Below are 10,877 nucleotides of genomic sequence, written 5' to 3'. Positions count from 1 at the left end.
GACAGAGGGGCGGACACACACGCAGAGATGAGGACTAACCAAAGATATTTATTAATAACCAAAGCAAAACCAAGAGAAACACAGCGAACTTAAACACAAACAAAAACCTAGATGAAACAAGAGCAAGAACTACAAACAAGAATTATCATGAGCAAGAACTACAAACATGACTTAGCATTAACAAGAGCTACAAACATAACTTAGCATTAGCGAGAGCTACCAACATGACTTAGCATTAGCAAGAACTAGAAACATGACTTAGCATTAGCAAGAGCTAGAAACATGATTTTGCATTAGCAAGAACTAGAAACATGACTTAGCCTTAGCAAGAGCTAGAAACAAGACTAAACCAGAGCAAGAGCTAGAAACATGACTTGGCATTAGCAAGAACTAGAAACATGATTTAGTATTAGCAAGAACTAGAAACATGATTTAGCATTAGCAAGAACTAGAAACATGATTTAGCATTAGCAAGAACTAGAAACTTGATTAAACCTGAGCAAGAGCTAGAAACCTGGCACAAGGAAACAAGGCGCAAGCAAGACAAACAAGACAAAGAAGACAAAACAGTTCCCAGGGTCTGTGCTCCAGTGCAGCTGGAGCCAATCAGTTTAAATGAACCAATCATGAGCTGGGGCGTGGCAGGAGAGACAGCGTGTGCTCCCAGAGAGCGGGGTGTGGCACCTCAGGAGCACCAGAGCACACAGAGGCTTTCAGTGTGACATAACCCCCCCCCTTAAAAGCACTCCTCCTGGAGTGCCTAACAAAAAACACGAGGTGGTCCTGGACCCTGGGGGGCAAATATGAAGTCATTAAGTACATCTTGAGGCAGGCATGACAAAAGCGTCAGAACACAGGCTGCTGACAGCAAACCAGCCAAAGTGTGTTCAAAAGCACCCTCTGGGGGTGCTGACTTAACGGACGTGCCTTTGGGGGGCACCAGTTCGAAAACAGAAGCGTCTTCAGGGGGTGCCAACATGGAAACGGAAGCACCATCGGGGGGTGCCAACTCAGGAACAGAAGTGCCATCGGGGGGCGCCAACTAAGGAACAGGAGCGCCATCCGGAGGCGCCCACTCAGAAACAGAAGCGCCATCAAGGGGCGCCAATTCGGGAACAGGAGCGCCATCGGGGGGCGTCATCTCAGGAACAGAAGCGCCATCGGGGGGGCGCCATCTCAGGAACAGAAGCGTCATCGAAGGGCGCCATCTCAGGAACAGAAGCGCCATCGGTGGGCGCCATCTCAGGAACAGAAGCGCCATCGGGGGGCGCCATCTCAGGAACAGAAAGCAGCTGCGAGGAGCCTGGCGAAGAGGCTTCGGGAGTCAGCTGCGTGGAACCTGGCGAAGAGGCTTCGGGAGTCAGCTGCGTGGAACCTGGCGAAGAGGCTTCGGGAGTCAGCTGCGTTGAGCCTGGCGAAGAGGCTTCCGGAGTCAGCTGCGTTGAGCCTGGCGAAGAGGCTTCCAGAGTCAGCTGCGTTGAGCCTGGCGAAGAGGCTTCCGGAGTCAGCCGAGGGGACCCTTGATAGGAGACATCCAAAGTCAGCTGCAAGGACCCTGGCGAAGAGGCGTCCAGAGTCAGCTGCGAGGTCCCTTGAGAATAAACATCCAAAATATGCTGTGAAAACACTGGAGAAACGTCATTAATTGGCTGCAAGGACCCTGGAGAGGCATCCGGAGTCAACTGCATAAACACTTGAGTCAGCTGCGAGGACCCTGGAGAGGCGTCGCTAGTCAGCTGCATGGACACTTTAGAAACGTCTTGAATCAGCTGCTTGGACCCTGGAGAGGCGTCTGGAATCAGCTGTGAAAACACTGGAGAGGCGTCCGGAATCAGCTGCTTGGACCCTGGATATGCGTCAGAAGTCAGCTGTTTGGACCCTGGAGACACTGGAATCAGCTGCGTGGAGCCTGGTGAAGAGGCCTCGGAAATCAGCTGCTTGAACCCTGGAGGGACGTCAGAAGTCAGCTGCGAGGACCCTTGTGAAGAGGCGTCCGAAGTCAGCTGCGAGGACCCTTGTGAAGAGGCGTCCGAAGTCAGCTGCGAGGACCCTTGTGAAGAGTTGACCAAAGTCAGCTGCGAGGACCCTTGTGAAGAGTTGACTGAAGTCAGCTGCGAGGACCCTTGTGAAGAGGCGTCCGAAGTCAGCTGCGACCTTAAAGATGGTGAAAACTTGGACTTGTTTGACTCTGACTGGGTGGCTCGAGAGTCCGAAACTATTAACTCCTGCAATAACGTATACAAACCAAAACTCATGGAACTAAGAGGCTGAGGACGGACCCAAACTTGACTACACGGGACAGGGGTTGGCAGAAAAATACTAGAAACCCCAGAACCCTTGGGGTGATCACGAGGTTGGGTAGACTTCCGCAAACCAACCCGGAAAGGGTTGCTCTGCAAAAATTGGATTTGCATGAGGCCCTCAAACACTTGCACCCAGTTCAGCTCAGCTCCCCCTTCAGACCATAGCTTCCTTGCCCATTCACGAGCTTCGCCCCTCAGCCGAGACATCATGAACAACACTTGTTTTTCAGTGGGCTGAGGGTCGCCGAGGTACTGCAGGTAGAGCTTGCACTGATGAAGGAAGCCTTCAACCAAGAGGTTGCTTCCATCATAAGGAGTTGGCCTACTAAGGGCGCGGGTCTGAGGGAAACCTATGGAGTCAAACTCCGGAAAGACATGAGAAAAAGGCATCTCGCTGTGTCCTTAAAAGGTGAACTGTTATGTTACAATGGGGGGTGGCTAGGCGAGACAGAGGGGCGGACACACACGCAGAGATGAGGACTAACCAAAGATATTTATTAATAACTAAAGCAAAAGCAAGAGAAACACAGCGAACTTAAACACAAACAAAAACCTAGACTAAACAAGAGCAAGAACTACAAACAAGAATTATCATGAGCAAGAACTACAAACATGACTTAGCATTAACAAGAGCTACAAACATGACTTAGCATTAGCGAGAGCTACTGTGCTCCAGTGCACCTCTTAAATAGAAGGCAGGTAACGTGGGGGCCGGATCGTGAAACTAGCCTCATGTGCGAATAATAAGGGGTCGGTGGACTGTGCACGCGTCAGGGGGAGGGTGTGTCAGGCATATATACCCTCATCAGATATGCAACGGTACGGGAGGTCATCATTGTCGCATTTTTCGTTTCAAAATTCTCCACACGTTCTCTATTGGGGACAGGTCACGACTGCAGGTCAAGTCAAGTCAAGTCAACTTTATTTATATAGCGCTTTTTACAATAGACATTGTCTCAAAGCAACTTTACAAAATCCAGGACCAACAGATACAAAAACCCCTGTTGAGCAAGCCGAGGGCGACTGTGGCAAGGAAAAACTTTACACAAAGAGGATTTACACAAATCATACAAACACAGAATTAAATGATCTAAAAGTTATAACTGGTAATAAATAGATAAATAATAATAGAGTTGTTATTCGCTCTAGTCTTCAATAAAGTCTGTAGTGAGTTCTTGTCATTCTTGGTGCAATTACTCCAGACCCGTCACATCTGGCAGGAGCAGCATCGTTGGCACTGCAGTCTCGACTTCAATCCTTAACCTCGGCGGGTAAACAGGTTTCCATCAGAATGCCCTCGGGGTAAAACAACAGAGAATGTAGTTAATAATGTACAATGCTAGTTAAGTAAAACAGTTTTACAGAGAGTTTTAGACTCCGGCAGCCCTAATTATTACAGCATAACTAAAAGGGAGAGCGAGCAGGTAACAAGGTCATGAAGGCTTTCACAAGACATCAGCGCCCATCTCCCCACCGTCATCAAACCTGAGTGATCGGATAAGAGAGGCAGAACGACAGCAACCCAACATCCTTGATCACCACAAGTTTCTATGACCAAGAACCCCCAAGCTCTGCGCCTTTGTCTATATTAATCAAAAGTCTGAGAAAATAAATATGTTTTCAGTCTAGACTTAAACATTGAGACTGTGTCCGAATCCCGAACAGAGGCAGGAAGATTATTCCAGAGTTGTGGAGCTTTGTAAGAAAATGCTCTTCCACCAGCCGTTATCTTTTTAATTCTAGGAACTATAAGTAACCCTGCATCTTGTGAACGAAGTGGACGTGCTGGGTTGTAGTGATTAATAAGTTCACTCAGATACTGTGGAGCCAGACCATGTAGCGCTTTATAGGTTAGTAAAAGTATTTTGTAATCAATGTGAAATTTAACTGGCAGCCAGTGTAGAGATGATAGAACAGGACTAATATGATCAAATTTTTTAGTTCTAGTTAGCACTCAAGCTGCTGCATTTTGAACTAACTGGAGTTTGTTTATGGATCTACCAGAGCATCCAGTTAGAAGAGCATTACAATAATCTAACCGAGAAGTTATAAACGCATGGATCAGTTTTTCAGCGTCATTAACAGATAGTATATTTCTTATTTTAGAAATATTACGCAAATGATAGAAAGCAACTCTAGTAATATTATTAATGTGTGTATCAAAGGAAAAATCTGAATCTATTATAACACCTAAGTTTTTTACATCTGAGCTGGGAGTAACAGAGAAAGTGTTTAGGTTTAGCACCAGGTTAGACAACTTGTCTCTTGCAGCTTTAGAGCCAACAAGTAAAACCTCAGTTTTATCTGAATTAAGTAAAAGAAAATTACATTTATCCTCATAATGAATATTAAAGTCACCAACAATTAAAGCTTTTTTAGTTGATAACGAATTTGCCGATTTTCTTTCTAAATTAGTCTTAAGAAATTCTGAGTAAGGACCAGGGGGTCGATAAACAGTAACCAGTTTAAACATACTATTTTTATCAGATGAACATTTATTGGTTATGTCAGAGATAAAAACCTCAAACAAGTTTGTTATGGGAGATGATTTTACAGTAAGACCTATGTCTTTATCATAAATTGTGGCTATTCCTCCACCACGACCACTAAGACGTGGCTTATGTTCATAACTGTAACCCGGAGGAGATGTTTCATTTAAACTTAGATACTCATCAGGTCTAGCCCAGGTCTCGGTTAAACAAAGTGCACGAAGACTATTATCTGTAATTATTTCATTTACAATTACAGTTTTGCATACAAGTGACCTGATGTTTAGAAGTCCTAACTTTAGTTTAGCCTTACTAGGGTTTTCATGATGCTCACTTAGATTAATTTTAATTAAGTTATTATGACATACTTTTTGATTTTGTTTTGGCTTACACCTGCCATGGTAAACAGACACAGTCTCAATGGTTTGTGTGCAGGCAGGCCAGTCCAGTACCTGTACCCTCTTCTTCTGCAGTCACGCTTTTGTAATGTGAGCAGCAGGTGGTTTTGCATCATCTTGTTGAAAAATGCTGGACGTCCCTGGAAAAGACGACGTCTTAAAGGCAGCACATGTTGCTCTAAGATCTCAAAGTACTTTTCTGTATTAATGCTGCATCACAGAAGAAAAACTGATCTTTACCAAGGGCACTGACACCCCCCATACCATGACACACCCTGGTACTGACACACCCCTATACCATGACACACCCTGGTACTGACACCCCCCATACCATGACACACCCTGGTACTGACACACCCCATACCATGATACACCCTGGTACTGACATACCCCCATACCATGACACACCCTGATACTGACACGCCCCCATACCATGACAGACCCTGGTACTGACACACCCCATACCATGACACACCCTGGTACTGACACGCCCCATACCATGATACACCCTGGTACTGACACACCCCCATACCATGACACACCCTGATACTGACACGCCCCCATACCATGACAGACCCTGGTACTGACACGCCCCCATACCATGACAGACCCTGGTACTGACACACCCCATACCATGACACACCCTGGTACTGACACACCCCCATACCATGATACACCCTGGTACTGACACGCCCCATACCATGACAGACCCTGGCTTTTGGACCCCTGTTTTTGATGCGGCGCCGTCTGAAGGATGGAAGATCACGAGCGTTCAGATTAAGTCCTCGGGATTAAGCTTGTGTCCTCGTCCTTTACACACTGAAATTCCTTCTGATTCCTTGAATGGTTTAATGATATTCTGCACTGTAGAGGGAGAAATATGCAAATCCCTTCCAATCTTTCTTTGAGGTTCATTGTTTTTAAACATTTCAATCATTTTCTCTCACATTTGTGGACAAACTGGATCCTCTGATCATCTTTACTCATCAGAGAGTCTTAGCCTTTCCTGGATGCTGCTTTTGTACCAAACGATTATTTCAATCACCTGTTCACATCACATCATTATTTCGTGTTTTCACCTCATTACTAGCACTAAATTGCCCCTGTCCCAACTTGTTTTGGAATGTGTTGCAGGCCTGAAATGCAGGAATGGATGTTTATTAAGAAATGAAATGAAGTTGAGCAGAAATTTCCCAGGTTCATCTTTGCTGACATCAAATAAAAGTCAAAGTCAATGTAAGAAACTCTGTTTTTTAATTTTATTTACATTTTCCATACTGTCCCAACTTTTTCTGTTTTGGGATTGTACATATCACTCTTGTGAAAAAGTAACTGCGCCAATATTTTCTCAGTGAACCAGTTTACCAGATTTATTTGCTAAGCAGTTAGCTGTTTAAACAGTCAGGTTTAGTTCAAGCAAGTTTATAGAATTTCTATCTCGTTTATCCTAAACCGTATCATCCTATTTATTTTTAAAATAGATCAGTGATCTTATTGAATTCAAATAATGATGCTCATAATAATGACCTTAATTAAACTGAAGTTGTATTGTTTTAAGTGACAGCTTATTTAATCAGAACACAACAGACAGTTTGTTATTTTAATGAACCTCATCAGCTGTTAGCTGGTATTTCTGCATCGCTTCCTTCTGCCCTTTGTTTACCAGAAACTTACAAACATTTATTAGCAAAAGTTCAAGGAAGTAACAAAGTAAAAACTGTGTATTTAACAAACTGGTTTTAGACATTGTTGAAATATTCTTCAGATGATCAGTTATGTACCCTCATGATCCTCCCACATTCATCAATATAGTTACACGTATATAATGATGGTGAGAACCAGGAACCTGGATCAGAGTGTATTGTTGAGGTATCATCAGAAGGACCTCCAGATATAGTGCTGAACTGAAGAACAGGACAGAGAACCCTGAGTTTGCTCTGCAGTGGCAGTTCAGGTAAATAAAAATACACTAACAAAAAGATTTATTAGAAAATTTTTTTATAATTTATTTAGGTGAATTTTTAATGTATTTTCCTGAAAATTAAAACTAATATTATTTAATCATTTAAATGTTAATCTATAATTCTAATAATTCTAATTTTACAGGCACATTCACCATGAGGTGTTTCAATCTTCTGTCTGTGTTGCTGCTGCTGCTGGTGTTAAATGGTAAGATCTTTTTTCTTTACACCAAGAAAATGAACGACATAAATAATACAGTACTTAATAAATGTGTAATAAATAAATGTGTAATAATGTCTTATTAATAAAATAATAACCATAATAATAATAACCATAATAATAATAATAATAATAATAATAATAATAATAATAATAATAATAATAATGTGTTATTACTAAAATAATAATTATAATAATTATAAAAAGAACAACGTTATTAATAAAATAATAATAATCATAATAATAGTAGAATAACAAAAATAATAATAATGACAACCTATTATTAATATAATAATAATGGTAATAATAGCAAAAATAATAATAACAAGAATAATAATAATAACGTATTATTAAAAAAAATATATATTAATATAATGATAGTACTATCAATATTATTAGTAATAATAATAATAATAACAAGAATAATAATACAAAATAGATATTAATATTGTTAGATTTAGATATTTTTGAAATAACATTAATAACAAACAGAACAGGTAGTTAATAACAAATGGAGTAACAAAACTAAAATATCAATATTAATGTTATAAAAATTTGTCACTTTCTGATCATTAATTTATTAATTTAATTAATAAACAAGATTTCAACAGACTGAAAATCGAATTAAGGATTTTAAAAGAACGTGTCATTCCACTGAATTTTATTATCTTTTATTATGAATTTTATTATGTTATGTTATATTTTATTATGTACATACATTATGTATATAATAAATTATATAGATGACAGGGTATGTGGTCGCTTCCTGTACATTCATTGTCTGATTTCAGTTTAAACTTTATCTCTGTTTTATATCAGTAAAATCATCCCTGCATTACAGCAAATTTTCCTCATTCATCAGTAATCCACTATTCAGAAAACTTTGCGCTTTATCGCTTCATCCACTGTCTGTTTACCCACCGCTTTATCCTGGTCAGAGTCGCGGTGGAAACCAGAAAACATAAGCCACAGTGAAATAAAAAAAACTATATCTGTATCATAAATCTAATTACATTTACGTTTATTATGTTTATTATCTGTTTCTCTGCATGCTTTGTCATCCCCTTTCATGCTGTTCTGTAATGGTCAGGACTAGAGATGCATGAGTACCAATACTGGTGTCGGGTATTTGCCCGATACCGCGCTCAGTAACTTGTACTTGTACTCGCAAACGAGGCTCCGATACTAAACATCCGATACCGTGTGCCTAGTGCACGTTGCAGCGTTATGCCTGATTCATACCACACGATTTTTGCCCTGATTTTTGCTCGGCCGCTGGTCGGCGCTAGATTTGCCGGCTCGGGAGCAACTCGGCGTTCGCTCTGCGATCAAAACTCGGCTCTCGATCGCTAAGTGTGAACTATCCAACAACTCCGTCCGACCGGCTCGCAGAACACTCGGCGACCGGATCGAGTTTTCTAGCACGTCAGTCCAGCAGTGCTGCTGTGTCTGATCCACTCATACCAGCACAACACACACTAACACACCACCACCATGTCAGTGTCACTGCAGTGCTGAGAATGATCCACCACCTAAATAATACCTGCTCTGTGGTGGTCCTGTGGGGGTCCTGACCATTGATGAAAGGGGGTAACAAAGCATGTAGAGAAACAGATGGACTACAGTCAGTTATTGTAGAACTACAAAGTGCTTCTATATGGTAAGTGGAGCTGATAAAATGGACAGTGAGTGTAGAAACAGGGAGGTGGTTTTAATGTTATGGCTGATTGGTGTATCTTGTCAGCTTAGGTCTAGTTCCATGTTTGTGTTAAAGATTTTCTCTGATCATTTATAATACGATCTATAAGAATAAGTTCACATCATCGACTGTTCTGCAACACTTCAGAGCCAAAAATGTGTATTTGACATGGACAGAAAAATGTAAACCATAAAAGTTCAAATATAGTAAAAACAAATTTACAAAACCATAAAGAAAGCAAAACATCTAAAACTTCAAATGTTTTATCATATTAGCAAACGACAGATGTGATCGTAATCTCTCTGTTCTGGCCATCATTCGTTTCTTGCTTTTTAACTGATCTCTGATATTTTAAATGTAAAATGATGCCAGCTACTAGTGACTGAGCGAGTTTATCTTTATCATTTAAATAATTCCATCTTCCATCTATTTCCCGTAAGTCATCCAGCATCGTCTGAGATAAGACCAGTCTGTCATGTTCAGGTTTTATCAGTATGTTTGTTCATGCAGACGTTCATGACATCTGTCAGTAATCACAATGATGAAGCTGCTGATGTGTCTTTGGGTGTGGATTATTATTAAAACACATTCCAAACTGTACAAATATAGCAAGAAGACCGATGCTGCTGCATTCCTGAATTACGTGTTTAATCCAGAATGATGTACAGAGATAAAGAAATGAAGACAGATGAGAACATGAGGAGCTACAGAAACATGTACAGAATTTAGCCTCGAATCAGTAGGAATGAAGTCGGACCAGAACAAAGCTTAATAAACAAAACAACATTGATCAAACATGCTGCGTCCCAAATCACACACTACTGCACCAATGTCTAAGTACCACACTACCACACACTACTGCACCAATGTCGAAGTACCACACTACCACACACTATCACACACTACCTGGGTTAACAAACATAACCAATGCAGTTAGTAAGACAGTGTACATATTAAAAGCAAATAAATACACTGCCTGGACAAAAAAAAGGTCACCACCTGGATTTAAATAAGCAAATAGTTATGAGCCTCCCATTGGATAATTACTACATGGGTGATTATGTTTCAGCTGGCAACAAGTTATTTAACCCTAACTGATGCAGTGAGTAGCTTCTCATTTGTTAACCATGTGGAAACATCCTGTGGTCAACAGGGTCAAATTATTGTTATGCATCAAGCAGAGAAAACATCTAAGGAGAAGCTGAAACTACTAAACTACTAAGGGGGGGGGGGGGGGGCATCATTTTCCAGGAAGGAATGTGGTCAGAAAAAAATCTTGAATGGTGGTGATCGGTGATCACTTAAACTTTTGGTGAAATCAGATGGTAGAAGAACTCCAGTAGAACTCAGGGATGTTTAATAGTGAAAGTAAGAGCATTTCCACACACACAATGCGAAGGGAACTCAAGGGATTGGGACTAAACAGCTGTGTAGCCTTAAGAAAACCACTTGTCAGTGAGGCTAACCGGCAAAAACGGCTTCAATTTACTAGGGAGCATAAAGATTGGACTTGATGGAAGATGGAGCGATGGAAGAAGGTCATGTGGTCTGATGAGTCCAGATTTACCCTGTTCCAGAGTGATGGGCGCATCAGGGTAAGAAGAGAGGCGGCTGAAGTGATGCACCCATCATGCCTTGTGCCTACCGTACAAGCCTGTGGGGGCCGTGCTATGATCTGGGGTTGCTGCAGTCGGTCTAGAACTAGAATTTGCGTTAATGGCACTATTTTTTAAAATCGCGTTAAATTGAGATCGCGTTAATGCGTCATTATCGCGTTAACTTCGACAGCCCTAATATATACAGAGGT

The sequence above is a fragment of the Trichomycterus rosablanca genome, chromosome 2 (assembly GCF_030014385.1).
Source record: "Trichomycterus rosablanca isolate fTriRos1 chromosome 2, fTriRos1.hap1, whole genome shotgun sequence".
Classification (NCBI taxonomy): domain Eukaryota; kingdom Metazoa; phylum Chordata; class Actinopteri; order Siluriformes; family Trichomycteridae; genus Trichomycterus; species Trichomycterus rosablanca.
This window is presented reverse-complemented; position numbering follows the sequence as displayed.